Below are 26,458 nucleotides of genomic sequence, written 5' to 3' on the forward strand. Positions count from 1 at the left end.
TCTTATAAGAACCCTGTGATTACACTGGGCCTACAGGGATAATCCAGGATCATCTCCCCATCTCGAAATCCTGACTCATTTCCATGAAGTCCCTGTTCTGTCCAAGGCAATCTATTTGCAGGTTCCAGAAATGGACATCCTCGGGCAGCCATTATTCAGCCTACCATGACTAATGTCCCTGGCAACTCATCTGGGCCCCTCTGAGAGGTCAAGCCCAGCAAAGTTCAGCACAGAGGCCATTTGGACCATCCTGTTCTAGGCTAGCAAATCTTGACACATGCCAAGCGTCTTTTTATTTGTACAATTTATTGGTACTTAAAGAGGTGGACACTGGAAAGGCAAATCGATTTATCCTGTTCCCTCGGAATCCTTTCCTGATAGGCAGGTCTGTGTGGCCTGGGTCTCTGAACAGAACGACTCTGCTGCAATCCTCAAGGAACAGAGTTGAGAGATCTGATTCATCTCCTGCGAGGCAGTATCCTCCCTCACGTCCGGTGCTGCCCCCAGCCTCTCTCGGGATCTGACCCACATGCACGCGTCAACTCTCCCTGGGCGCCCCCTAGTGGTACGGTAGGTTCCAGCAGTACCAAAGTCCACTTGGTAGCCCCATCTTGCAGGCTTCCTGACCCCTGTGCTTAGGCCCACCTCGTTCCCTCTGCCAGAATCACTGTCCTGGAGATGGATCTTGTTATTAAACAACCTCCTCCCTTCCGAAATCCATCCTACCTCACTGCCCAAATGCAGCATCCCCTCAGCTTGTGGGTTCCCTGAATTACAGGTTCTCTTCTATAACATCAGCGATTCTGTAATTATCCTAGTGAGGATCAACTACATATTTATGGGACCCAGTGCGAAATACAAACAGGGGGTCCCTTGTTGATGAGTTAGTAAGAGGCCGCCGTTGGCGGAGTGCTGTGGCTGCGGCTGTGAGGTTCGGCCACAAAGGGTTTGCCGAACGCCTTAGTGCCCCTGGCCGACACTCTCGCCTCTGTCTGGTCCTGCTGCCTGAGTTCCCCAACCCACACATACAACCCGAGCCCCGCGCCCAGCACCTCTCGTGGTCAGGAACGTGGCGGGCAACACCACCTCTGAAGATGTGTGGCTCACGTTTGGTCGCTACAGTCGAGAGTTGATGTGTGTGATCCACTTGATCTCTGCACTCGCCATCCAGGATCTGCTCATGCTGTTCGAGGATGCTCGCGATGCTGAAGCAGCTCTACACAGTGACAGAAAAACGGATTGGAGGACGTCAGATTAAAGGACAATTTACACAGGCGGGGACTGGGGGTTACCACATCAGATGAAAGCCAAGGGAGAGGGGAATGCGAGCGGTTCTTCACGTTAAATGACGATCATGACAGGGCCGGCGCCACGGCTCACCAGGCTAATCCTCCACCTGCGGGGCCGGCCCCCAGGGTTCCAGTCCCGGTTGGGGTGCCGGATTCTGTCCCGGTTGCCCCTCTTCCAGGCCAGCTCTCTGCTGTGGCCCGGGAGTGCAGTGGAGGATGGCCCAGGTGCTTGGGCCCTGCACCCCATGGGAGACCAGGAGAAGCACCTGGCTCCTGCCTTCGGATCAGCGCGGTGCGCCGGCTGCGGCACACTGGCCACAGCGGCCATTAGAGGGTGAACCAACGGTAAAGGAAGACCTTTCCCTTTGACTCTCTCTCTCACTGTCCACTCTGCCTGTAAAAAAAAATTTTAAAAATGATGATCATGACAGATACAGACATTCTAGAGGCCAAGGTTATGAAAGAAGGCCACCAAGAAGATGGTCTTTTAATTACAACTACAGATCTTAAAGTCCTAGAAACAGTAGCTCAACTGCAAGACCTCGCTGGGGCAGAAGCAATTCCAACAACGACAGATCAATCTGCAGCTGGAATCCCCGGTACAGCCATGCCCTGCTACAGTTCCAGAAAGATCTGAAAGTGGAAAAAGAATCCAAGAAGAGCAGCTGGAACCACCAACGGGTGGGTGGAACGTGCTGCATTCTGAGTACTGTACGACTGTCTTGACTCTGGGCTGAAAAGATAAAAGAATTAAATTACCAAAACCACATGGAATAATTGAGGTCCCTTCAAGTCTGATGAAAGTACCCATTTTAAGACAAAGAAGAGGAAGTTCAACTTTGTACTTGTTGGAAACTAATCATTAAATATGAGCAGGTTTATACTGATTCATGGCTACAGGTCCATAATAAATGATTGGTAACTTGGATGTCTTAATATCAAGGAAGACAGCCGGTGCTGCGGCTCACTAGGCTAATCCTCTGCCTTGCGGCGCCAGCACACCGGGTTCTAATCCCGGTTGGGGCACCGGATTCTGTCCTGGTTGCCCCTCTTCCAGGCCAGCTCTCTGCTGTGGCCAGGGAGTGCAGTGGAGGATGGCCCAAGTCCTTGGGCCCTGCACCCCATGGGAGACCAGGAGAAGTACCTGGCTCCTGCCATCCGATCAGCGCGGTGCGCCAGCTGCAGCACGCCAGCCGTGGCGGCCATTGGAGGGTTAACCAACGGCAAAAGGAAGACCTTTCTGTCTCTCTCTCTCTCTCTCACTGTCCACTCTGCCTGTCAAAAAAAATTTTTAAAAATTAAAAAAAAATATCAAGGAAGACAGCCACAGCCTCCTAGAGTGCCTCTTGGTCTCTCAAACTGAATCAGGTGGGAAAAGGTGTGGCCCAAATAAATTTTTTCTGGATTCTCCTTAAAATTCCATTTTTGCCACTATTGGCAAACCTTTCCTTTGTTTACTTTGTGCCAGTGTTTTCTGCTTAATCATTTGCTTTGGTGAGATCTGAGTATATTTGCTTAAATGCCAGATAGTTGCCTCCTTTAACCACTTTCTCCTACATAGATTCCAGTCATACTTGACATCCGGCTGACAGGGCATCTCTTCTCACCACTTTCCTAGTCAGTATGTTCAGTGACTAATTTGTTGCACTTGGAAGAGTGGACAAAACACTGAACGAGATAATTGGATAGAAAAACAGATAGTTCCCATATTCAATAAATGTCTACTGATTACAACCTAGTGGGTCATGATGTTTGGCCTTATTGTTTTATCTGAGGTGTACTGTTTGTGACTTTTACACCATTCACAGCCTCACATAATCATAAAACCTGATATACTATCAAAGATAAGTAATTTTGAGGCGATTTGCCTTTTAAAAAAGGATCCAGTATTTGTACCCCATTAATACAAATAATGAAGAAATTTTTTGTTTCAATCTATAATAAATTGATTTATCGTGCCATTACTGTAATATACTAGTCATATTAAATTGTTAACTCTGCCTCATCAAATACATATTAGGAAATAATCCCACAAATAAGTGTTTAACTTTGCACCAGAGATAAAGGAGCCTCTGGGTGCTATAATTAGCGTATTCTGAGGCAGAGAGAGAGCTGTTATCCCAGCTGATTTAGTATGTTCTGTAATGAGAAAATGTTCACCAAATTATATTTTTTAATGATTTACATGTACATTTTATGGGGGATATGTTCTATGAATAGTGAATAAATAACTTTTATAGGATCAAAAAAGTTATTAAGACTTTCAAGACAGCAACAGCAGAGTTCTAAACCAAGCACAGGGCCCTTGCAAGCCCCAAGAGCTGCAACCACAGAGGTCCCGTGCCCAGCCGTGTCTGCTCCACACAGGACAGAAACTGCACCTGGAATCCACGTGCTATCCAGGTCTAGGTCACTGCCCACAGACACAGGCACACAAAAATGACAGCTGGATGGATACACAAACAAATGAATGCGCAATGTTGAAGACAGTTTTTATTCTGCAGGATTTTATGTATTCCTAAGGCTGCCATAGCAAATTGTCATAGACTGGGGGGCTCTAAACAACAGAAAACTGTTTTCTCGAGGCCTGTAAATTAGAAGTTCAAAATCAAGGCATTAGCAAGGCCATGCTCCACCTGAAGGCTCCAGGGAAGAATGCTTCCTTGGTTCTTCCCGGCTCCTGGTGGTTCTGGTCATTCTGGAGTTTCCTTAGCTTGTGGATGCAATACCACCCTCTGACATCATCGCCACATGGACTTCTCTCGTGTGTATCTTTGTGCCACCCCTTTTCTTCTCCTGAGAACACCAGTCATCAGATTCAGTGCCCACCCTAATCCAGCATGACCTCATCTTAACTAATTACACCGCAAAGACCTTACTTCCAAACAGGGTCGAATTCTGGGATTCCAGCACTATTCAACTCACTGTGTCTGTTTACACAGATACACAAAACTCTCAAGAGTATTTTTTTCAATTGATACATTTTGTACAATTCATATAAATTATAACAATTTTATTTGCCAAGGGAACCTCAAAGGATAAAACCACACAAGTTGTAGCAAGGCATGTATAATAAATAAAATGTAACCTGGGAACTAAACATTTTGGATGTGGTCATGAAACCGATATCAATTATAGCTGAAGCATCCTATAAATGTACAGAACAATGCAGCAACAACAAAGTAGGACTGGGACAAGGCTCAACATTCCAGCAGGAAAAAAGGTGGGATCCAGGGACTGCTAAGTTTTCTACCTGCCCTGTGAAGGTATAAAAGACTGCGACCAAGTGGGTTGTAGCTTCCTAGGGTAGGAGCCCAGCACCAAAGGTTCGCCTCCTCTGAGGGAGAGAGGAGAAAGTTTAGGTGGTTAGCATGCCCTTGAGGCTCAGTAGTTTGCATAAATTGTCTATTAATGGTTAGGAACAAAGTGTCTCTTTGCACATGTTAAGTAGATAAAAATCTGGGAAAGGCTCCTAGGGGGGATTTAATAAAAATAAACTGTATTTAGATGTTGGTTGCTATGCTCCCATTGGTTAAACAATTGTTTAAACCATCACAGAAGCATGGAGAGTTTAAGGCTTGTGTATTTCCCTTGTTAAAAAGAAACTATATGATCATTAAGTATGCTGAAAACAGACCATGGTAAAGGTTGAGTGGGACTCTGAGAGGGAGGGCAAGGAGGGGTTGGCGGGGGAGGGGGCGAGAGGAAGGGAGAAATCCCACTACGTTCCTAAATCTGTATATATGAGATATATGAAATTTGATAACAAATAAAAGGACAGAGGGAGGAAGAGAGGGAGGAAGGAAGATAGGAAAGGAAGGAAGGGAGGGGAAGGAAGGAGGGAGGGAGGGAGGGAAGAAGGGCCTGCAGTGTGGCTCAGTGGTTAAGATGCTACTTGCAGCACTGATACCCCGTATTGGAGTGCTGGTGCAAGTCCTGGCTTCTCTTTTCCAATCCATCTCCCTGCTAGTGCACCTAGGAAGGCAGCAGATGACGGTGCACGCACTTATGCCTCTGTCACCTATATGGGAGACTTGGAGGGAGTTCCAAACTCCTGGCTTCTGCCTGGCCCAACCAAATGTGGCCATTTGGGAAGTGAACTAGTGGATGGAGGATCTCTCTCTCTGTGTCTCTCCATGCTTCATATACAGTATCTTCTTTAACTCTGCTATGGTAGGTGCAATTTTTATCAGCAGTATAAAGATAAAACTGAACATAGAGAGCATAAGTGACTTGTTCCGGCTAATACAACAGAAAGTAATGAAGAAGAAATGGAACCCATGTCCATGACTGCCTTGCACATCTCTGCATCACCATAGCCTGACACAGAGCTTGGTGTTCAGTATTGCAGGTCTGAATTCACTCAGGTGTGTCTGGTGCCAAGACCATGTGCCATGATGCCCGTCCATCCAGATGTGGCAAGGAAAGGATACAGACTCACTCGGGGAGTCATGGCTGTTTGACTCACCTAACTTTTTCTCCTCAGTTTCCCTTCCCCCTACAGCTCACGCTCAGCTTGGCATCTTTCATATTTCACAGGAGAAGGAGAGGGAAAGCTGCAGGCCCCTCTATGTGCAGGAGAAACATGATTAAGGCAAAATTCAAGGGGGGCTATTTCTGGAGAGAGAGCTATATATAAGCCAGGCTTCTCCATGAGGAAATGATAGCAGAAAATAGCATCTACTAAGAGTCATGCTCAAACCTTTATTTAAGGCTCACAGCAACCTTCTGTGTTTAGGGCTCACGATATAACCATCACTGTACAGGTGCGAAAATAATGAGGAGAGGCTGAGTGACCTCCCCAAGGTTGATGTGACACAGGTGCCATCACAGGATAGCTGGCACAGGTGGGGTTCAGACTCAGGAAGTCCCTCCACTTTTGGCCATTATTCTAGAATCTGGAAGGAATGAACTGTGATGCTTAATTAACCTGGTCTTTTGTGGTGGGCACGTGGCACAGAGGATGACACTGCTTGGGGTACCTGCACCCCACACCAGAGTGCCTGGGTTTGAGTCTTAGCTCTGCTCCTTATTTCAGCTTCCTACTAATGAGCACCCCGGGAGGGGGCAGGTGAGAGAACAAGTAGTTGGATCCCTGCCAGCCATGTGGGAGGTCCAGATTGAGTTCTTGGTTCCTGGTTTCAGCCTGGCCCAGTGCTGGCTGTTACTGGCATTTGGGAAGTGAACCCAATAAGTGGGAAATCAATCTTCTCTCTCTCTTGTTAAGTCAACAACAGGAGTCACTGTGCACTTACTCCTCATGTAGGATCTCTGTCCTTAATGTGCTGTACATTGTGATTTAATGCTATAACTAGTACTCAAACAGTATTTTTCACTTTGTGTTTCTATGTGGGTGCAAACTGTTGAAATCTTTACTTAATATATGCTAAACTGATTTTCTGTATATAAAGAGAATTGAAAATGAATCTTGATGTGAATGGAAGAGGGGAGGGAGAGGGAAAGGGGAGGGTTGTGGGTGGGAGGGAAGTTATGGGGGCGGGGGAAGCCATTGTAATCCATAAGCTGTACTTTGGAAATTTATATTCATTAAATAAAAGTTAAAAAAAATCTATCTCTCTCTCTCTAAATAGATAGAATTTTTAAAAAGTCTAGCCTTGTGGAACAGCCATACTAAAATATACTCAGTGAAAATTCAATTGCAAAAGAGAAAAATTTCTGCTTACTATTTTCCTAAATGGCTGGGATAAAATATGTTCATATTATTGCCAAGAAAAAACCTTAGAGTCTAGAGATTTGCTTAGAATGCACTGCTGTTTCTTTGTCATTGCCAGGATAAGTGCATTTTAATCTAATGGACACGAACTGAAAAGTATATGCTCTCTCAGGGTTTGGCCCATCCGTTTTCCAAAATCCATCTTCTGCATCTGTCCACTGGGGTTTTTCTCTCCGTGAGACCAGTCTGTTCACCACCTCCACAACAGCAGCCTCCGGGCCGTCTTGCACACCAGTTACCTGCTCTTATTTGTTTCTCTTTAACTTCTCTAGAGCCTTCAATAGCGTAAGGTAAATTTTAGGTTGCCTAAGAAGGAATTAGTTAAACAGAGATCATTGGGTCCTACCCTCAGCTATTTAGATACAAATTTGCCTAATCTTGAGTGATTCTAGGGTCTTACCTTTCAAACCTGCTCCCCCAGATCATTCTGATGCTAAGATTAAGTGTGTGTGTATGCGTGTGTGTGTGTGTGTGTCTGTGTGTGACTGAAGGAAATTGCTTTGGCGACTGCAATTTAGAAGATGGTTGGAAACCACAGAACCTCCAGAGTAGAAAGGGCATTTGAAGCCATCCAGGTCTACATTATTAATTTTCTTCTAAGGAGACTGGGGCCCAGAGAATCCAGCTCCTCACTGTTTATTTACTCATCTAGAAATTGAGGCCCAGATTATTTAAGTGATAAGCCCAGGGTCACACTGTATTCACTGGAAGAGCTGGTATGTCCACAATCGAGCTGTCTTTCCCTGGCACCAGATTTGCCCTAGATGCCACCTCCCTAAGCCCTGAACCTGTTCTCACAATACAGATCCTCAGCCTCGGGCATGTGAGGATGCCCATGGGGCCGGGACAGATCCACACAAGAGCTGTGTGATCTTGCATGAGCAATGAGGTCTCTTTAGGCCTTAGTGCCATTGTCAATGGGGCAATCCACAAGGCTGCCATGCAAATTAAGTGGAATTTGTAAGGTTTTCATAGAACAGGGCCTGAGAAACATATTTTGAAATATGGATACACATGGTATGTTCTCCCAGTTTTTCCTTTATTCCCCAATTCAAGTTTCTGGTTTGCCTACCACTCATCGCCCCAAGAGGGAAGTAACAGGAAAGAGCATAAATTGTCTCCCCATCTTCCTGAAAGCATCCCCCCCCCCCCAGAAAAGAAACCTGCCCTTCAAGGTCAAGGAGGAATCACAGGCACAACTTAAAAGATTTGGCAAGAAGCCTGGGACAAAAGCAAGAGAGATGCATTCTGCTTGGATGGAGATTTGAGACAGGAGAAAGGAGACAGGAGGGAGGTCGGTCATTCTGGAGTGAAGAATGAAGCAGATCTGACATCTCAGAATAGCCCTGGGCTTGGCAAGATGGGAAATCAGGGCGACTCCTCAAAAGGTCCCTGTCCCATGTGTGGTAGGGAAGCCCAGGAAGCTCCCAGATACAGACAATGGGATTCACAGCTGGAAAGGACCCTCATCCCTCCACTCTGTCATCATCACAATCTTCATATCGTGGCAGAATCCCAGGTATCAGGAGGGTCTCAAATCATGGCCCAGTGCTGGCATCGGGGGTGTAGTGGTGAGGGGAGCTGCCTTCAATCCAAAGCCCAACCCTCAGTGGGCGAAAGCCAGGAAGGAGGTCACTTTTATATCAGCTTGGAGGAAGGGTGTGCTGAGGTGAAATATTAAGTTCAATCACAGAAGATAAAGCAATGACTACTTTATTATTTATTATCTCTATCCAAATGGAGTGGATAGGTATCCAGGGGCAAACTCTACCTGTGGCCTGTACCTGATAGTGCATTGCAGTGGGGGCCTGGAGCTGAAGGAGAAGAGAAATCAGGTAAATAAGACCCGCCAGGGAATTCTCTGAACAGCCAGGTTCTGTGGGATTTGGGACTTAAAATCTGTGGCCCCTGGCCCCCTTTAAGAAAAGAACGAAAAGTTAAAAATGCAAAATTAGAACCAAAATGAATGTTTACTTAAGCCTAAGAAAATAAGGGCTGACACTGTGGCTTGGTGGGTAAAGCTGATGCTGGCATCCCATATGGGAGCTGGGTCGAGTCCAGCTGCTCTATTTCCAATCCAGCTCCCTACTAATGTGTCTGGGAAAGCAGCAGAAAATTGCCCACGTACTTGGGGCCCTGCACCCACGTGGGAGACCTGGAAGAAGCTTGGGCTCCAGCTTCAGCCTGGCCCAGCCTCGGCTAATGCGGCCATTTGGAGAGTGAACCAGAGGATGGAAGATCTTTCTCTATCTCTGTCTCTTTCTGTCTCTGTCTTTGTCTCCTCTCCCCATAACTCTTTCAAAATAAATAAAAATGAAACTCAAAAAAAGAATGCACTATCTCTTTTTAAAAAGAATAAGAAAATAAATTCTAATATATGAGTATTGTTAATTTTAAGAGACTTATAAATTTCACAAATATTTCAAAATTCAGAAAAACAATACCATTATTATATGTGAAAATACTTTTTAAAAAATATTTATTTATTTGAAAGCAGTTACAGAGAGAGGTCTTCCATCCACTGGTTCACTTCCCAAATGGTTGCAATGACCGGAGCTGAGCTGATCCAAAGGCAGGAGCCAGGAGCTTCTTCCGGGTCTCCCACATGGGTGCAGGGGCTTAAGGGCCACCTTTCACTGCTTTTCCAGGCCATAGCAGAGAGCTAGATAGGAAGAAGAGCAGCCAGGACTTGAACCGGTGCCAATATGGGATACCGGCACTGCAAGAGGTGGCCTTACCTGCTATGCCACAGCACCAGGCCCCAGTGAAAATACTTTTTCAATGTGATTTTTTTTCTTAATTTTTAGCTTCACAGTCAATGATCCTTTGCACATATGACAACAATTATTTTAAGTATCATTTTCCACAGAGGGAGCAGAAATATGATTCAGTCTTTCCTCTAACATGGTTGGCAGAAGTTTGTTTTTCATTATCAATGGTTGGATGCATAAAAAATGCAATGTCACCACAGACATATTGCCATTTTTAGTACTGTTGCTAGTTTATGGCTTACAAACACAAAAATTCTGGTAAACTGAATTCTAAGCATCCAATAGCCAGGTCGTCCTTCCTTTTTGCTATTGTCCTTGCTATTACTTGGTTGTATGGTCTTGTTCTAAAGCAAGTTTCTCACTACGAGATATTTATTTGTGCATTTCCCCTGTTCTATCAATATGAGATCTAACTGAGAAAAGTTGGACACCCCTGAGGTTGGACAATGTATAGTTTATTCAGTAAGATGTGGACTCTACAAGATAGGCCTGCAGTGAGATTCTAAGGCTTTGATGTTCCATCCAGGTGGCTGAATGGGTGCTGTGGGTTTTGAATTGGAAGACTCTGACAGTGAGTTGAACTTGCAATGGATGTCATTTTCCTCTAAGCAGTCTTCTCATAAAATTTTTAAATGCATGGTATGTTTATAATTATCTATGCTGCATTATTGACAGGTGAGTATTTCTATTTTAACCAACAACTATCAAGAACTGAATCTTCCTTCTGAAATTGTACTCGTCTGAAGCTTTAAAGAAGTTTCTGTGCACCAGTTATTGATCTCTGTACTTTAGCAACCTGGTTTCTCCTGTATGACTCACATCCTTCCAGTGCCCTGCACCTTAGAACATGTGCACATCATCTGATCCTGCCCTTTCTTGCCAAGATGCCAGAGTCAGCAATGAGCAGCGGGACTCTTGCTGGAAGTTATTCTAAACCTGAATGGCTAGCAAGAACTTAACTACACATGGAAGTGACTGAAATCATGTGGATGCAGCCCATGAAGCCAAAATTAAATGCATTTTCATCTTATAATACAAACACAACCTACTGGGTCTCCATAATGCCTGGGATCACTCCAGCGACATCCTACCTGACGGGAAATATGCCAAAGGGGAAGACGGAATGGAGCGACATGGTGAACTCAACAACCTTTGGGTACAGCATCTTACTTTTGCAAACCTTACAAAAGAATGTGACCTTGTGCAGACATTGTGAAGGATCCCACCTCAGGACTTGGAAGGGGTCTGGGCAAGCAAGCTGAGAACAGGAAAGCAGGCTGCGCATGCTCAAACAACAGGAAGAAACACTCGCTGATGCTATCGCTGGTGGGTCCTTGAGTGAGCTGTGCCGCTACACCATCATTCAGTTCGGTGAGATTGTTACCCACCTGGTGACCTTAAATCTGAGACGTCACAGATTGATGAATGGTTACTTATCGTGCACCTCATCACCCGGGCACTGCCGTGGGGGTCAAGGCAGAACAAAAGCCATGGATCTTCATTCTTGACATGCATCTCTGTACTTTGGCATCTGCCCCCATCTGTGAGCAATGAACAGAGATTTTAGTGGCACACTAAGAAAGAGGCATTGTCGCTCCCCGTCTTCGTGGAGGAACGACACAGGACCCTGTGTTGTTCTTTCGTCTGCTCGGCCCTCCCCGGGTTTGCTGCTGGTTCTTCCCGGGTTGGCTACCATCCCTTCCACCTCCGTGGAAGGCGGTTCCCCTTGGCCACTTTCCCCACTTCCGCGGGGGAGCGGCACACCGCTGGCCGGCTCTCTCGGGGGCTGCACAGGTGTTCCTTCAGATAGATGTTCCCCTTAGATGTTCCTGGTGCATGTTGTCTCTCTCCTCCTTTATAGTCCTCTTCCGCCAATCCCAACTCTGCTACCCACACGCCGAGTACGCTGCTCTCCTCCAATCAGGAGCAGGATCAGCTCCTGGAGGTCATCACTCAAGTTGGCAAGAGGCAGCTGCGTAGAAGCTGTTTTCTCCTCTCCCAGCGCCATATTGTGGGAGAGCAGATGCATAGAATAAGTCTTAATTCCAGTAACTTAGTCTAGTCCGAGTTGCTCCCAGTTGCTCCCCACAAGGCATGATTTCCTTTAGATTTGAGGGTGTGATAGGGGATGGGAGAGAATGATTGGGGAAGGGGGAAGGAGGAAGGAGATGATGCTCGAGTTGAGTTCAAAGGTGAAGGAAGTCTAGGTGCAGACAAGGAGTAGGAGTGCCCTCATCCTTCTCTCCGGGCTGAGAGAGGTCATCTTTTCTCAATGGTTTCCCAAAGCCTAGGGTGAATGGATTGACCAGGCAGGTGAGAAGCATTCAGTGTGCAGCAGGAAGATGGGGAGAATGCTCACAGAAATCTCACCACAGCCAGAGGAGGTGTGAAGCCTCTAAAGATTTCACTGGGAGTACACCAGCCCAGTAGCCCATTAAGGTTCCCCCCAGTAATACAAACACAACATCTGGTAATACAAGTGCATCTGTGCCTTGAGTCCACTGTACTCACTGTCCCAGGCTATTAGCCGGCATCATCCAAAGAGCTTCCAAACCTATGTACCTATACATTTTATTTACAAATTGTGGCAAAGAGTTCTAGTGATAACATATTTTGTACTTCCTTACATATATGCAGACATTGGAATCAAAGCTGTGACATCCCCAAAATATACAGAGGAAGAAAAATTAACCTTTCCCTTCTTCACCCATAGGGACCATACACAGCATTATTTTGGAGTCACCTAGAAACCTGTGTTCCTAAATTGTGTTGAAAGTAGCAGTAGTGGTTAAAAATGAAGACTCAGAAGGCAGCCAATCTGGATGTGACTCCTGGCTCTACTACTTCCGAGCTGGCTGACAGCCTCTCGGGGACTTCAATGTCCTTTTCTCTAACACAGGGTTCACTGGATGGCCACATTCCTTGCAGCACTCTTCATAGTCAAGAAGTAGAAGCAAAACTAGCATCCATCACTGGAGAAAAACATGATATACACATACAATGAATATTACTGTTCAGTCTTTAAAAGAAGGAAATACTGTCTTATGCCACAACATGGATGAACCTTGAGAACATTATGCCAAGCAAAACAAGCCAGTCACAAAAAGACACTGTGTAAGTTACTTAGAAGGAATCCACAGTAGTGAAACTCCCAGAAACACAAAATAGAGTCACAGATGCCAGGGACAACGAAGGCACTTGTATTATCAGGTGCTGAGTCTGCATTACCAGAGTGTTAATGGGCTACCAGGCTGGTGACACTCCCAAAGGAAATGTTTAAAGATTTAGAGAAGGAGTAAAAGGGGAGTCACTAAATACTGAGTGCAGAATTTCAATTTTGCAAAATGAAAAGTTCTGGAGATCTCGAGATTGTTGCACAACAATATGAATATATTAACACTACTAAACTGTTCACTTAAACATGGTTGAAGATAAATTTTATATCTTGTGATCTTTACCACAATTAAAAGCAATTTTGTAAAAGGACTAATAGTAGGGGCTGGCATTGCAGTATAGTGGGTTAAGCTGCCACCTGTGATGTCAGTATCCCATATGGGCACCAGTTCATGCCCTGGTTGCTCCACTTCTGATCTTGCTCCCTGCTAATGTTACTATGAGACCTGGAAGAAGTTCCTAGCTCCTGGCTTTGACCCGGCCTAGTGCTGGCTATTGTAGCCATCTGAGCAGTGAACCAGCAGATGGAAGATCTTGATTCATTCTCTCTCTCTCTCTCTCTCTCTCTCTCTCTCCCCCATCTCTCTAACTCTGCCTTTCAAATAAATAAATAAATCTTTTTTTAAAAAAAGGAGTAATAATAGCACATATTTCACAGAAATTTTGGAAATTTGGTATAAAGCATTGAAATTGGTGCCTAGTACACTGTGAATAACTTGCTAAATGTTGTTTTCCTCAGTTCCACTATTTAAAATAATTTAAAACCTTTATTAGCTTATTTTTGTAAGTTGTCCTAAAAAAGAGAGAAAGAAACACAGATGAGAGAGAAAAAGGACTTCCTATAGTCAGTGATCTTCAATCTGAATCAGAATTTTCAGAAATACTCATATGTAAGACTTCCTGGGTGAAGGTGAAGGCAACAAGAGTCAGCTCAACTGGTTTTTTTTTTTTTTTTTTTTTGGCTCAACTACATTATTAAAACTTTTATAGATGATGATCTTTGCTCTAACTCCCTCTCCAGAGCCAGGTGCTTTGTCACAGCCTAGAGACAGGCCACTTAACAAGTAATGTCCACTCCCTCTTCTTTATGTTTCCTCAATTACAGGGCCAAAAACTAAAACCAACGTATTTTCCAGCCTCCCCGGCAGTCAGGACTGCCATGAGAACATGCTTTGTCCCACAGTGGTAGGCAAAGTCCATGGGACAGACACTTCCTGCTTCTTTCTGTTCTCAGGTGCCAAGGAAGCCTCAGAGGCACAGTGGCCATCTTGAAGTGACACATGTAAGAGGGTCCCAGGGAGGTTAGGAGGAGCTTGGCTTACTGAGGATTTCCCTGGGCATCCACACTAACCTGAACCTCTTTTTATGTTAGGAGAACCTACCTCTCTTGGGTATGCTGCTTAGCTTTCTCCTTTTTGTCTGTGGACTGCACCAAGGAAGACATTGTGAAAGCGTCTATTCTCACTGCTGTCATGTGTCAGTCAGTCTCCTAAAGAGCCCAGACAGCTGAAGAAGTTCTTCACGAGAGAGCTGAGGTTTGACTGACAAGAGTCTGAGTGTTCTCCATTCTGACTGATGGAGAGGACTCATGGACTGTATGGTAATGGGAATCCAAACTTCAAGTGTTCCAGGGGCTTTCCCTTGAGGGGAGGTGGACACTGCCATGAATGTAAGGATGGAGGGCTGTGGAGCCAAGGAGGGCTCTCTCAAGTGACAATTCCCAAAGACCAGGTATCCACTTAACTGTGAAAGTATCTTTGTTGAGGCCTACACTGTAGCCTAGCAGGTAAAGCCGCCACCTGCAGTGCTGGCATCCCATATAGGCACCAGTTCAAGACCCAGCTGTTCCACTTCTGATCCAGCTCTCTGCTATGGCCTGGGAAAGCAGTGGAAGATAGCCCAAGTCCTTGGGCTCCTGCACCCACATGAGAGACCCAGAAGAAGCTTCTGGTTCCTGGTTCCTGGCTTCAGATTGGCACAACTCCAGCCGTTTCAGCCAATTGGGGAGTTTGGGGAGTGAATCAGCAGATGGAAAACCTCTCTCTCTCTCTCTCTCTCTCTCTCTCTCTCTGCCTCTCTGTCTTTCAAATAAATAAATCTTCAAAAAAAAAAAAAAAGAAAGTTTCTTTGTTGGTGACATTAAAGAAGATACTGAAGAATGCCTAAGAGATAATTTTAAACAGCATGGGAAAACTGAAGTGTCTGAAATCATGACTTACCAAGCCAGTGGCAAAAAGAAGAGCTTGTTTTTTACCGTCTTGGACACTAAGATTCTGTGGCTAAGATCGTCATTCAGAAACACCATCTGTGAACGGCCACGACTGTGAGGTCAGGAAAGTTCTGTCAGAGCCTGAGGTGGCCAGTCCTTCGTCCAGCCAAGCACGCCAGAGTGGTTCTGGATACTTCGGTGGCAGGTGTGGAAGTGGTTTTGGTGGGAACGATCCTTTGATTTTGGAGGAAACTTCAGTGGTCATGGTGGTTTTGGTGGCAGTCCTGGTAGTGGTGGATATGGTGGCAGTGGGGATGACCACAACGGATATGGTAAAGATAGAAGCAGTTGTGGAGGGAATGAAAGCTACCGTGGGCCGGTGCCGTGGCTCACTAGGCTAATCCTCTGCCTTGCGGCGCCGGCACACCGGGTTATAGTCCCAGTCGGGGTGCCGGATTCTGTCCCGGTTGCCCCTCTTCCAGGCCAGGGAGTGCAGTGGAGGATGGCCCAAGTGCTTGGGTCCTGCACCCCATGGGAGACCAGGATAAGTACCTGGCTCCTGCCACCGGATCAGCGCGGTGCGCCGGCCGCAGCGCGCCGGCCACGGTGGCCATTGGAGGGTGAACCAACAGCAAAAAGGAAGACCTTTCTCTCTGTCTCTCTCTCTCTCTCTCTCACTGTCCACTCTGCCTGTCAAAAAAATAAAAAAAATAAAAAAGAAAGAAAGCTAACGTGATTTCAGCAGTTAAGTCTTCAAATTTTGGACCTATGAAAGGAGGCAACTTTGACAACAGAAGCTCTGTCCAGTTGGTGGTAGAGACCAACACTTGGCCATACCACAAACCAAGGTGGCGATGGCAGTTCCGCAGCAGAAGCTATGGCAGTGACAAAAGGTTTTGATAACCACCAGGAAACAAATCTTAGCAAAAGAGAGCAGCCAAAGAAGTGACAGAGAAGCTACAAGTTGCAATGTATTTGTGAACTAAGCAAAACATGGTGGTGGCAGAACCTAGCTGCCACAGAGAAAGACATGTTTTAGGTAATACTCATGTTTTTGGCAAAACAAAATGAAAGAAAACCCTTGAGGGCTGTATTTGTGACTAACTGTGTAACAGGTTATTTTAGTTTCTCTTCCGTGGAAAGCATAAAGCGTTCCAACCAACTACAGTTTTTAATGTAGTTTGGTGGGGTTTTTTTGCACCCATGTTTATTGATTTCTAAATGTAATAGTCTGATCATGATGCGAGCAGTAAACATTTGGTTCACTTTCAAAGCTTTGAGTAGACAAGTGGCTAGCCTAACTGCTTGCAGACGTGTGAAAGTGACATGTAGCTAGCTAGCATCACAGCTACGTTATATGCACCGGGAAAGTTCATAGGCAAACAGATGTTGGGAGTGGCCAAAACAGCTGAAGCAAGTGCCAGGAAGATTGTAAAACTCCAGAGTCAGCTAATGAGGAACCCGGGGAGGCACCTGCATAACAGGGAATAAATCGCTTGTTGAAACCACACTAGGTGTGCTGGCCCACCAGCCACCAGATCCTGCAAGATCCTTAGTAAAGTCTCACTTTTGCTGCTCTTCCTAAGTCTGAATCCATTCTGTAAGTGGACTGGTGGGGTTATATGTCACAATGACACTGAATAAAGGTCAAGAAAAAAGAAAAATATGTCTTCTGACCCACTGTAGAGTTTCTTGGAGTTTCTATTATTTGCTGCCTAACACACTCACACATGTGAACTATCCCTATTATCAGTAAGGGAGGACTGACGGAGATGAGTGAAGAAATGCCCTGCGAGTCCTGGCATCAGAAACTCAAACCTCTGTACTTAGAGGCTTCAGCAACCTTACTGCTGGTTGCTGCTGCCATCTAGTGGCAGTGTTTTAGAACCAAGTCTTTCAGGCCGGCGCCGCGGCTCACTAGGCTAATCCTCCGCCTAGTGGTGCAGGCACACCGGGTTCCAGTCCCGGTCGGGGCGCGGGATTCTGTCCCGGTTGCCCCTCTTCCAGGCCAGCCCTCTGCTGTGACCAGGGAGTGCAGTGGAGGATGGCCCAGGTACTTGGGCCCTGCACCCCATGGGAGACCAGGAAAAGCACCTGGCTCCTGGCTCCTGCCATCGGATCAGCGCGGTGCGGCGGCCATTGGAGGGTGAACCAACGGCAAAGGAAGACCTTTCTCTCTGTCTCTCTCTCTCACTGTCCACTCTGCCTGTCAAAAAAAACAACAACAAAAAAACAAACAAACAAAAAAAACAAGTCTTTCAGGCCATGCTCGGATTTTCTCTCCTGGCATCATTCATTCATTGTTAATTCATGTGCTCCTTGTACAAATATTCGATGGGTACCTATTATATGTGGCAGGTCCACACCAATACAACAATGAGGGGAAGTGCAGCTCTTACTCCGTGGAATTTACACACTTGGGGAAAGATAGCCATTAATCAAAAAAAAAATATTAGAAGAATGACTTGGAAGTGCTATAAGAGAAGAAGATCGTGCTATGAGACCCCTAGGTAGGGAGGTATATGGCTTGTTGGGGAGAGGGGTGGACGTAGAGGAAACAGTCCTGAGGAGCTTCTGTTTGGCATGAGGTCTGAAGGATAAGCTGTTAGGCAGGTGTCCGAGCAGTGAGAGCAGCCGTGAATATGAGCTGCAGTGAAAGAAGTGAGTATGTTAAGTGTAAGAGAATAAAAGAAGGCCACGTAGGGGCTGGCATTGTGGTGCAGGGGGTTAGACTGCCACTTGCAAGGCTGGCATCCCCTATCAGAGTGCCTGGGATTAAGTCCCACCTCAGCTTCCGATCCAAGTTCCTGCTAATGCACACCCTGGGAGACAGCAGGTGATGGGTCAAGTATCCTGGGTCTCTGTCATCCAGGTGGGTTGACTGGCTCAACCAAGGTGAAGTTCCTGGCTCCTGACTTCATCCTGGCCCAACCGTGGCTGTTGTGGGTGTTTGGGGGAATGAAATAACATATTGAAGACACTATCTCTCTTTTTGTCACTCTACTTTTCAAACATAAATAAATAAGTAAATAAATAAATATACTTAGAAAAAAAGAAAAGATACAGATAGCTTGACTCTCTGTGCATGGACAAGGGAAACACTGCCCCAGTGAGCAGAGGGACAAAATCAAGATGCTTCTGGTTATAGCTCACGGGTTGAATATTTATTCCTCTGTTTACATTTCAAACACCACAGACTCATGTGTAAAAGGATAAGCATACCATATAAAATAATTCATGCTGGGATGCTGTTCTAGAACATAAAAAAGATTCAATAAAACCATCTCTCTCTGTGTGTGTGTGTGTGTGTAACTCTAACTTTCAAATAAATAAGTATTTTAAAGGGGGGGCGGCACTGTGGCGTAGCAGGTAAAACTGCCACCTGCAGTGCTGGCATCGCATCGCATATGGGCATCCATATGGGCCACTTCACTTCTGATCCAGCTCTCTGCTATGGCCTGGGAAAACAGTGGAAGACGGCCCAAGTGCTTGGGGCCCTGTACCCGTGTGGGAGACTCAAAAGAAGCTCCTGGCTTCAGATCGGCTCAGCTCTGGCCATTGCAGCTTCTTGGGGAGTGAACCATCAGATGGAAGAACTCTCTCTCTTTCTCTGCCTCTCCTTCTCTCTCTGTGTAACTCTGACTTTCAAATAAATAAATAAATAAATAAAGATTTAAAAAAAAAAAAAACAAACATCTAGTAGGGGCTGGCACTGTGGCTTACTTGGTTAATCCTCCGCCTGCGGCACAGGCATCCCATATGAGCACCGGGTTCTAGTCCCAGCTGTTCCTCTTCCAGTCCAGCTCTCTGCTGTGGCCCGAGAAAGCAGTGGAGGATGGCCCAAGTGCTTGGGTGCCTGCACCGGTGTGGGAGACCAGGAAGAAGCACATGGCTCCTGGCTTCGGATCGGCACAGCACGCAGGCCAAGGTGGCCATTTGGGGGGTGAACCAATGGAAGGAAGACCTTTCTCTCTCTCTCTCTCTCTCTCTCTCTCTCTCTCACTGTCTAACTCTATATGTCAAATAAAAAAAAATCTAGTAATGAATTATGGTGAGAACCTTTCATACAGACATCTTATTAAATTTGGCTTTTCTCTCTCAAGTTTTCATAAATTTAGATATTACAAAGCCACAAGTGCTAGGTACCACAATATGAATTATTCAAAGTCAATGTACAATAATGACATATCTAATTTTGACAGAGTATGTACTATAACGTGACACTCTGGGAATATAATAAAGTAAGGCTTCTGCAAAAAATTCTTGATTACATTGGTTTTCACCACAAGTACATTGGCATAAAATAAACTTATTCAAATAATAGTATGTTGCCAATGAAATAAACCAAGGCAGGCGATCCATGCAGGAAGCTTTAAGAAAATTCAGAGATTGTGGGTGGGCATTTGGCATAGTGGCCAAGATACAGCTTGGGATGTCAGCATCCCCTATCAGGTGCATGGGTTCTAGTCCCTCCTCTGCTTCCAATCCAGTTTCCTGCCAATGTACTCCCTGGGAGGCAACAGCTGATGACTAGGGCGTGTGGGTCCCTGCCTACCATGTGGGAGAACTGCACTGAGTTCCTGGCTCCTGGCTTCAGCGTGGCACAAACCTAGCTGTTGTGGCCATTCGGGGAGTGAACCAGTGAATGAAAGATCTCTGTCTCTGTCTCTCTGCCTTTCAAATAAAGTTTCAAAAATCTGAAGGACAATTTAGAGACCAGGTTTAGGATGATGTCACTGCACAGAAGTGGGTTCTGTGGGGAACTATGCATCAAGTCAAGTCTATTAAAAATGAAGATGAACTGGTGGGCATGAGTTAAAGTCCTAAATCTTACATGAACAACTGGAAGACGGGCAGGGGCATCTCTGAGCTACATGGCAAAGGGGAGAACATGGGTTGAGTTGAACACGGGAAGTGCTGAGTTTGAGGCATCTGGGCCACACAGCTGGGAACTGTATACCTCTAGGAAGGAGCATTCGGTGAGGTGAGGAAAAGCAATCGGAGATGTTCTGCAAATTCAAGAGAAGAGGATTTGATCTCTTCTCCATGCTCACAAAGCTTTTTTTTTTTTCATTTGATATGAAGAATTTCATTGTCATAAACAAAAATGGGCTGGCCGCAGACACTATTAGAAGGGAGAAAAGCTCTAATTAGCACAATCTTATTTAAAATGCAACATATTTGTTATTCACATGTTTAAATTGGCTTAGCATTACTGAAAGTATAGTTTCTGAGAGCTGGAAACTTGGCTTTCACAAGGGCAAAGTATATCGTTGCTCATTAAACAACTGTTTGACTTCCTGATAGAGGCCTTAGGAATTCAGTGGTGATGCAAAGAGATGTACACTCTGACTTCACAATTGCTCATAGAGTCAAATAGGAAAACATGATAAGAGCAAAACTGTAGTAGATGCTGTAATGTTGGAAAAGAAGGATACTGGGGGCCGGCACTATGGTGCAGCAGGTTAATGCCCTGGCCTGAAGCACTGGCATCCCATAACGGTGCTGGGTTCGAGACCTGGATGCTCCACTTCTGATCCAGCTCTCTGCTATGGCCTGGGAAAGCAGGAGAACATGGCCCAAGTCCTTGGGCCCCTGCACCCACATGGGAGACCCAGAAGAAGCTCCTGGCTCCTGGCTTCAGATCAGTGCAGCTCCAGCAGTTGCGGCCAATTGGGGAGTGAACCATCGGATAGAAGACCTCTCTCTCTCTCTCTGCCTCTCCTCTCTCTGTGTAACTCTCACTTTCAAATAAACAAATAAATTAAAAAAAAAGCAGGCTACTGGAAATTTGAAATTAAAAAAGAAAGTATGCCCAGAGTACACATTGGAATTGAAGTTTACTTGTAAACAGAAACAGCAACAACAACAAATCCCATATGGTCTGATATAACTAATGATCTTCCAAATAATCAGTAAGCATTTTACACCATGCACTGCTGTGGTACACTGCTAGTCAGAACAGCACAGAATCCACAAAGGAAGCTCTTTGGGCCCCGTTTGCCTGACTCACGGAATCTAACTTTCGGTGCCTGCTCCATGGATGAAATCCGTGAAGGCTGCTCCCTGCCTTCAGATCTGGCGGCTAGGAGACCAGCCCTCTACCACAAAGCACTCCTAATGGCAGCTTCAGTAACACTGAATCTGTGGCACTGAAGTTATGTATGACTGTATCTACAATTTCAAATTGCATTCTGTGAAGGAAAGAACTGCATTGTGTTCAATTTCCCCTGCTCTAATGAGCTTAGCAGTGAGTGGGGCAGGGCAGGTTGGCAAAAGGTGCAGAAGGAGTGCCAAAACCAAGGAACAAGGGAGGAGGCACTCAGAAGAAGGGAAAGGCATGCTGGGTACAGAAAGCAAAGTGAAGAAAGTTAGGAGGAGAGAAAAGTGGGGAACAATTATTCCTCGCTATTTCCAGGCTCCAGGACCTCTCGGGATGGAGTGGGGGGTGGGGAGGGGGCTGGGTGGAGAGCCCTTGGGCACAGCCAGCCCAGGCAAATTCAGAACCTCCTTCCCACAGGGACTCTGATGGTCTGCAGGAAGCAAAGCCCTTAAAGAAGGCACACAGCCTGTCCTGTGAGGGGGCTGGGTCCCTTCAATATGTTTGCACCCCATTGAGAGGAGGCTGGGAACACAAACACATCTCCAGCTGGAGCTTCTCTGACTGAGATTATTGTAGAATAAAGTCATTCTGGCCATTTTGGAAGATACAATATGCGACAGTTTGCCCACCACTCTTCCCCCTCTCCAATGAATTTCCCGAGTCTACCTCTCCTTTACTAAATAATTGTTCCCCTGGCTTGTCTACTATCTTATTGTTGTCCCTGCTGGCTGCTTCTGCATCATTCTAATTGTAATGAGCTCAAGTGATGGTACTGATAAGCTCACATGCTTGAGTGATGGTGGGTGAAGGTGGTCACCTACAAGTGCAGCTTCTTTGCATATTTGCAACTTTTTAAAAGAACCATTTCCAACGCTGCAGCATTGATCTAGCTTTCAAGTCACATACTCCAGTTTTGTGGCTCAGATAAAAAGCTAGGTGTAACCTGTGTCAAAGTCTATATATGATATTTTAATTATCATTCAAAGTTCCAGACTGGCTTTGGGTGAGGAAGAAACCTAGAGAAAGAACACCTTTTGCATATGACTTCTCCCATCCCCTGCCATAAATAGAAAACTAAAGGGAGTTTTCATTTGAATGGGACCCAGAAAAAATTTCCTTAATGCATCAGAGATTTTCTAAAGATTTAAAAATAACATTTTGGGAACCAGCCTTGTGGCACAGTGAATTAAGCCAGTGCCTGTGATGCTGGCATCCTATGTTAGAGTGCTGGTTCTAGTATTGGCTGCTCCACTTTTTCTTTTTTAAGATTTATTTATTTTAAAGTCAGAGTTACACAGAGAGAGGAGAGGCAGAGAGAGAAGAGAGAAAGAGAGGGTCTTCCATCCGATGGTCATTCCCCAATTGGCCGCAACGGCCGAAGTTGTGCCAATCCGAAGCCAGGAGCCAGGAGCTTCTTCTGGGTCTCCCACGTGGGTGTAGGGGCCCAAGGACTTGGGCCATCTTCTACTGCTTTCCCAGGCCATAGCAGAGAGCTGGATTGGAAGTGGAGCAGCCGAGTCTCAAACCGGCACCTATATGGGATGCCAGGGCTTCAGTCCAGAGTGTTAACCTGCTGTGCCACAGCGCCAGCCCCGGCTGCTCCACTTCCAATCCAACTTCCTGCTAACATGCCTGGGAAGGCAGCAAAGGATGGCCCTAGTGCTTGGGCCACTGCTACCAACGTGGAAGACCAGGATGGAATTCTCTGGTTTCTGGCTTCAAACTGGCCAAGACCTGGCTGTTGTGGCTATTTGGGTTGTAGTCCAGTGAATGGAAGATTCATATTCTCTCTCTCCCTCTCTCCCTCTTTGTATGTGTATGTGTATGCATATGTGTATGTGTATGTGTGAGTGTCTCACTTTCTTTCACTGATTTTGCAATAAATCTTTAAAAAACGACATTTGGTTATCACATATAATTTGTAACTAGAGAAAAATATAGAAAACTTGAATCATCTATAATTGCTTCACATACAGAAAATCACTTGAATCACATTTTAGAGCATATCCTAATAAACTTGTTATATACATACATATATAGTATGCCACCATCTAAGGCGTAGCCTATATAACTTTCTCTGTCATTAAAATTTGTATAGGGCTGGGCACTTGGCCTAACGGTTAAGCTGTTGGTTAGGATGCCCTCATCTCATATCAAAGTACCTAAGTTTGGTTCCCAATTTGTTTCCTGCTAATGCGCACCCTGGGAGGCCGCAGTGATGATTCAGATAGTCGGGTCCCTGCCACTCACATGGGTAACCCAGATTGAGTTCCTGGTGTTGGCCCAGCCCAGCTCCGGCCATTGCAGGCATTTGTGGTAAATTAGTGGATGAGATCTCGTTCTCTTTCTCTCTCCCTCTTTCTCTCTCTCTCTCTCTCTCAGCTCTTGCTCAAATAAAAAACAAAAACTTTTATGACCATTATACTGATAACTGTATAATATTTCCTCTGAAGTATTTATCATCATTCACTTAAATAGCATGGACTATTTGAGTTTATCAATCGTTTTCTAACCTTCTGATCATTTCCACACTCCTTGTATGGCTACAAATGTGCACAAGTCTCTTGGTGTTCAAAGTGGCCGTTCTCTTAGTACTACTATATTGGACAATGACTGAAATTCTGGGGATATAGCAGTAGACAGAGAAAGAACACTACTTGTTGTTGGTACTGAGAGAGACATTTAAGAATAAACAAACAACAAATAAGGAAAAAAGAAGAAATCAACAGAGGATTAAATAGACACAACAGTAAACTAAGGAGAATGAAACTTTCAGAGAAAGTGTTTAATAGAGGCCTATAAGTAGATGACCTTAAGACAAATTCCCAGCCATTGCATGATCTAGGAAAAGGGTGTTTCAAACCAAGAAAAGAGCAAGTGTATAGACAGAGGCACAAGAAAAGCCTTGGCCTATTTTTGAAAGTGAAGAGAGATGAGTGTCCCTGCGTGTCTTTATCCTGGGAACAGTTCCATCTCAGGCTGAGATTTAAGATCCAAATCATGCCTGGCCTAGTAGGCCTGGGAATGACCTTATTACATTAACAATGGTTAGAAAGGAAGAATTTGTCAGCAGGGAGGATATGATCAGAAATTATATTTTGGAAAACAAATCCTGTTTGATAAGGATATATCTGCACAATTCATGTGCTTAGAAGGTGGTAGAAGGCCGGCGCCGCAGCTCACTAGGCTAATCCTCTGCCTAGCGGTGCCGGCACACCGGGTTCTAGTCCCGGTTGGGGCGCCGGATTCTGTCCCGGTTGCCCCTCTTCCAGGCCAGCTCTCTGCTGTGGCCAGGGAGTGCAGAGGAGGATGGCCCAAGTGCTTGGGCCCTGCACCCTATGGGAGACCAGGATAAGCACCTGGCTCCTGGCTCCTGCCATCGGATCAGCGCGATGTGCCGGCCGCGGCGGCCATTGGAGGGTGAACCAACGGCAAAGGAAGACCTTTCTCTCTGTCTCTCTCTCTCTCACTGTCCACTCTGCCTGTCAAAAAAAAAAAAAAAAGAAGGTGGTGGAAGAAATCAAGAGAGGTTGACTAACTTGGTATATGAAAGGACTTCAGAAAGTTTGTGGAAAAATGGAACTAAATGATAAGCTCATTTGGGTGCAAAAAACTCGAAATTCAAGAGAGTTTTTCATGACATGGGTTTTCCTTGAACTTTTTGCAGATTTGTCTTAAATTTTAGAGTATTCAGAATATATAAATCCTTGGCAGCTACCAAACAGCTTTAGAGAGATGAGGAAAATGTGGGGTGGGCAATTAAAGATAATTTATAAACTGTGTTAATGACTAAATGGTTGGATGGTAGATAGCATGATGCCATTGGTTACATGGGAGATAGTGGCAAAAAGAAGTATGTTTCACACATACTAAGTAAGCATTGTCTACTAGATGCCAAGTTGAGATATCAAGATACAAATGATACTGGACTTGGGATTTCAGGGTGGAAGTCTGAGTAGGAGATAAGAACACGGGAATATTCATAGAGATGAAGCATTGAGAGAGGTTATTAAAGAAGGCAAATGGCAACGTGTTTGTATATTGATGGAAGTGATCCAAGAGACAGAGGGAAAGAAGGAAAGAGGAAAACTTGAAAGTGCAAGACATGGAGATGATTACAGAAAAACTGAAATCCTGACGGGACTCTAAGAGGCAGCATGAATGCACCTCGGAAGCATTCCGACCAAGGTATGAGTAACTTGAGACATTCATCAGCTTCCACTGGTCATTCCCCCAGCACTTCTAACCTGATCTGCATGTGCGCTAAGCCAGTTGTGGTGGCCTGAGAAAACCACCCGGCAAAGATTCCTAGGTGCTTGAGGTTAGAAGCCATTAAGTCAGCCTACATGGGAACAGTTAGTCTCAAGGAGGTATGGAGGAACCCAGTTTTTTATCCTAGTCCTGCTCAATGTGTCTCCATGGGATCTTAGTTGAAACTGAAAAACATTAACAACTTGAGTGATACTCAATAGCTGTTGCGAAACAAGAGTTTTAGCCATAGCTTTGTATTTCCCAAACAGAGGGATCTGAAAAAAAAAAAAGTTTCTGAGAATGGCAGGAGGTCAGTAAAAGGAATAGGGCTTGTTTGTCCTTATTTTCATTATTTGAATGTATCTCTAAGGAATTCTCCTTTGTCCTATTCATCCACATCAAAGCCTTGCCCTCTAACCAATTCAGCTTTCTAGTTTATAGTAGATGCCCTTTGAGTCTCTACCCTTGACTAACAATTGTCAAAACATTTTACAGATGCTCTCTCTAATGACTAGCAATCCTCTGCAGACAGCTAAGGTAATTTCCACTTCACAGGTGGAGAGTCCAGTTTTGCCAGGTGGCATGATTTACCTGAACTTAGGTCCTCTGACTCCCATCCACTTGTTTCCTGGGCCACTTCTGTTCAAGAAAGGGGAACTGGGGGCGCTACTTCTGACGCTTCACTTAGAGCAAATAGGCTGATCACCGGAAAGTAGCACTAGGTTCCGGGAAGCCTTTCTCCAAATTCTATTTCACGTTGACTTTTCTCTTTAGAGCCATGATTAGCATTAAATAGAACGTAAGAGGCTTCCACAGGACACCGACTAATTTGTAGTCAGCTCATAGAACTCCTTGTTACTCATTTCCTCACAGGCTGACACAAGCGTCGGTCAACCACAATAAAAATGGCGACTGCGGCTTCACTAT

General features: G+C 45.3%; 1 long non-coding RNA gene across 1 annotated transcript; it reads right to left on the minus strand.

Annotated features, from left to right (window-relative positions):
• Positions 1 to 287: 287 nt before the first annotated feature.
• On the minus strand, positions 288 to 26,444 carry LOC103348128 (uncharacterized). The gene is made up of 3 exons (XR_007919174.2): positions 26,123 to 26,444; positions 11,183 to 11,335; positions 288 to 1,216 (listed from the first exon to the last, which is right to left on the minus strand). It is a non-coding gene; the product is annotated as an uncharacterized lncRNA (long non-coding RNA).
• Between the last annotated feature and the right edge of the window lie 14 nt (positions 26,445 to 26,458).

Source organism: Oryctolagus cuniculus, chromosome 6, assembly GCF_964237555.1.
Source record: "Oryctolagus cuniculus chromosome 6, mOryCun1.1, whole genome shotgun sequence".
Lineage (NCBI taxonomy): Eukaryota > Metazoa > Chordata > Mammalia > Lagomorpha > Leporidae > Oryctolagus > Oryctolagus cuniculus.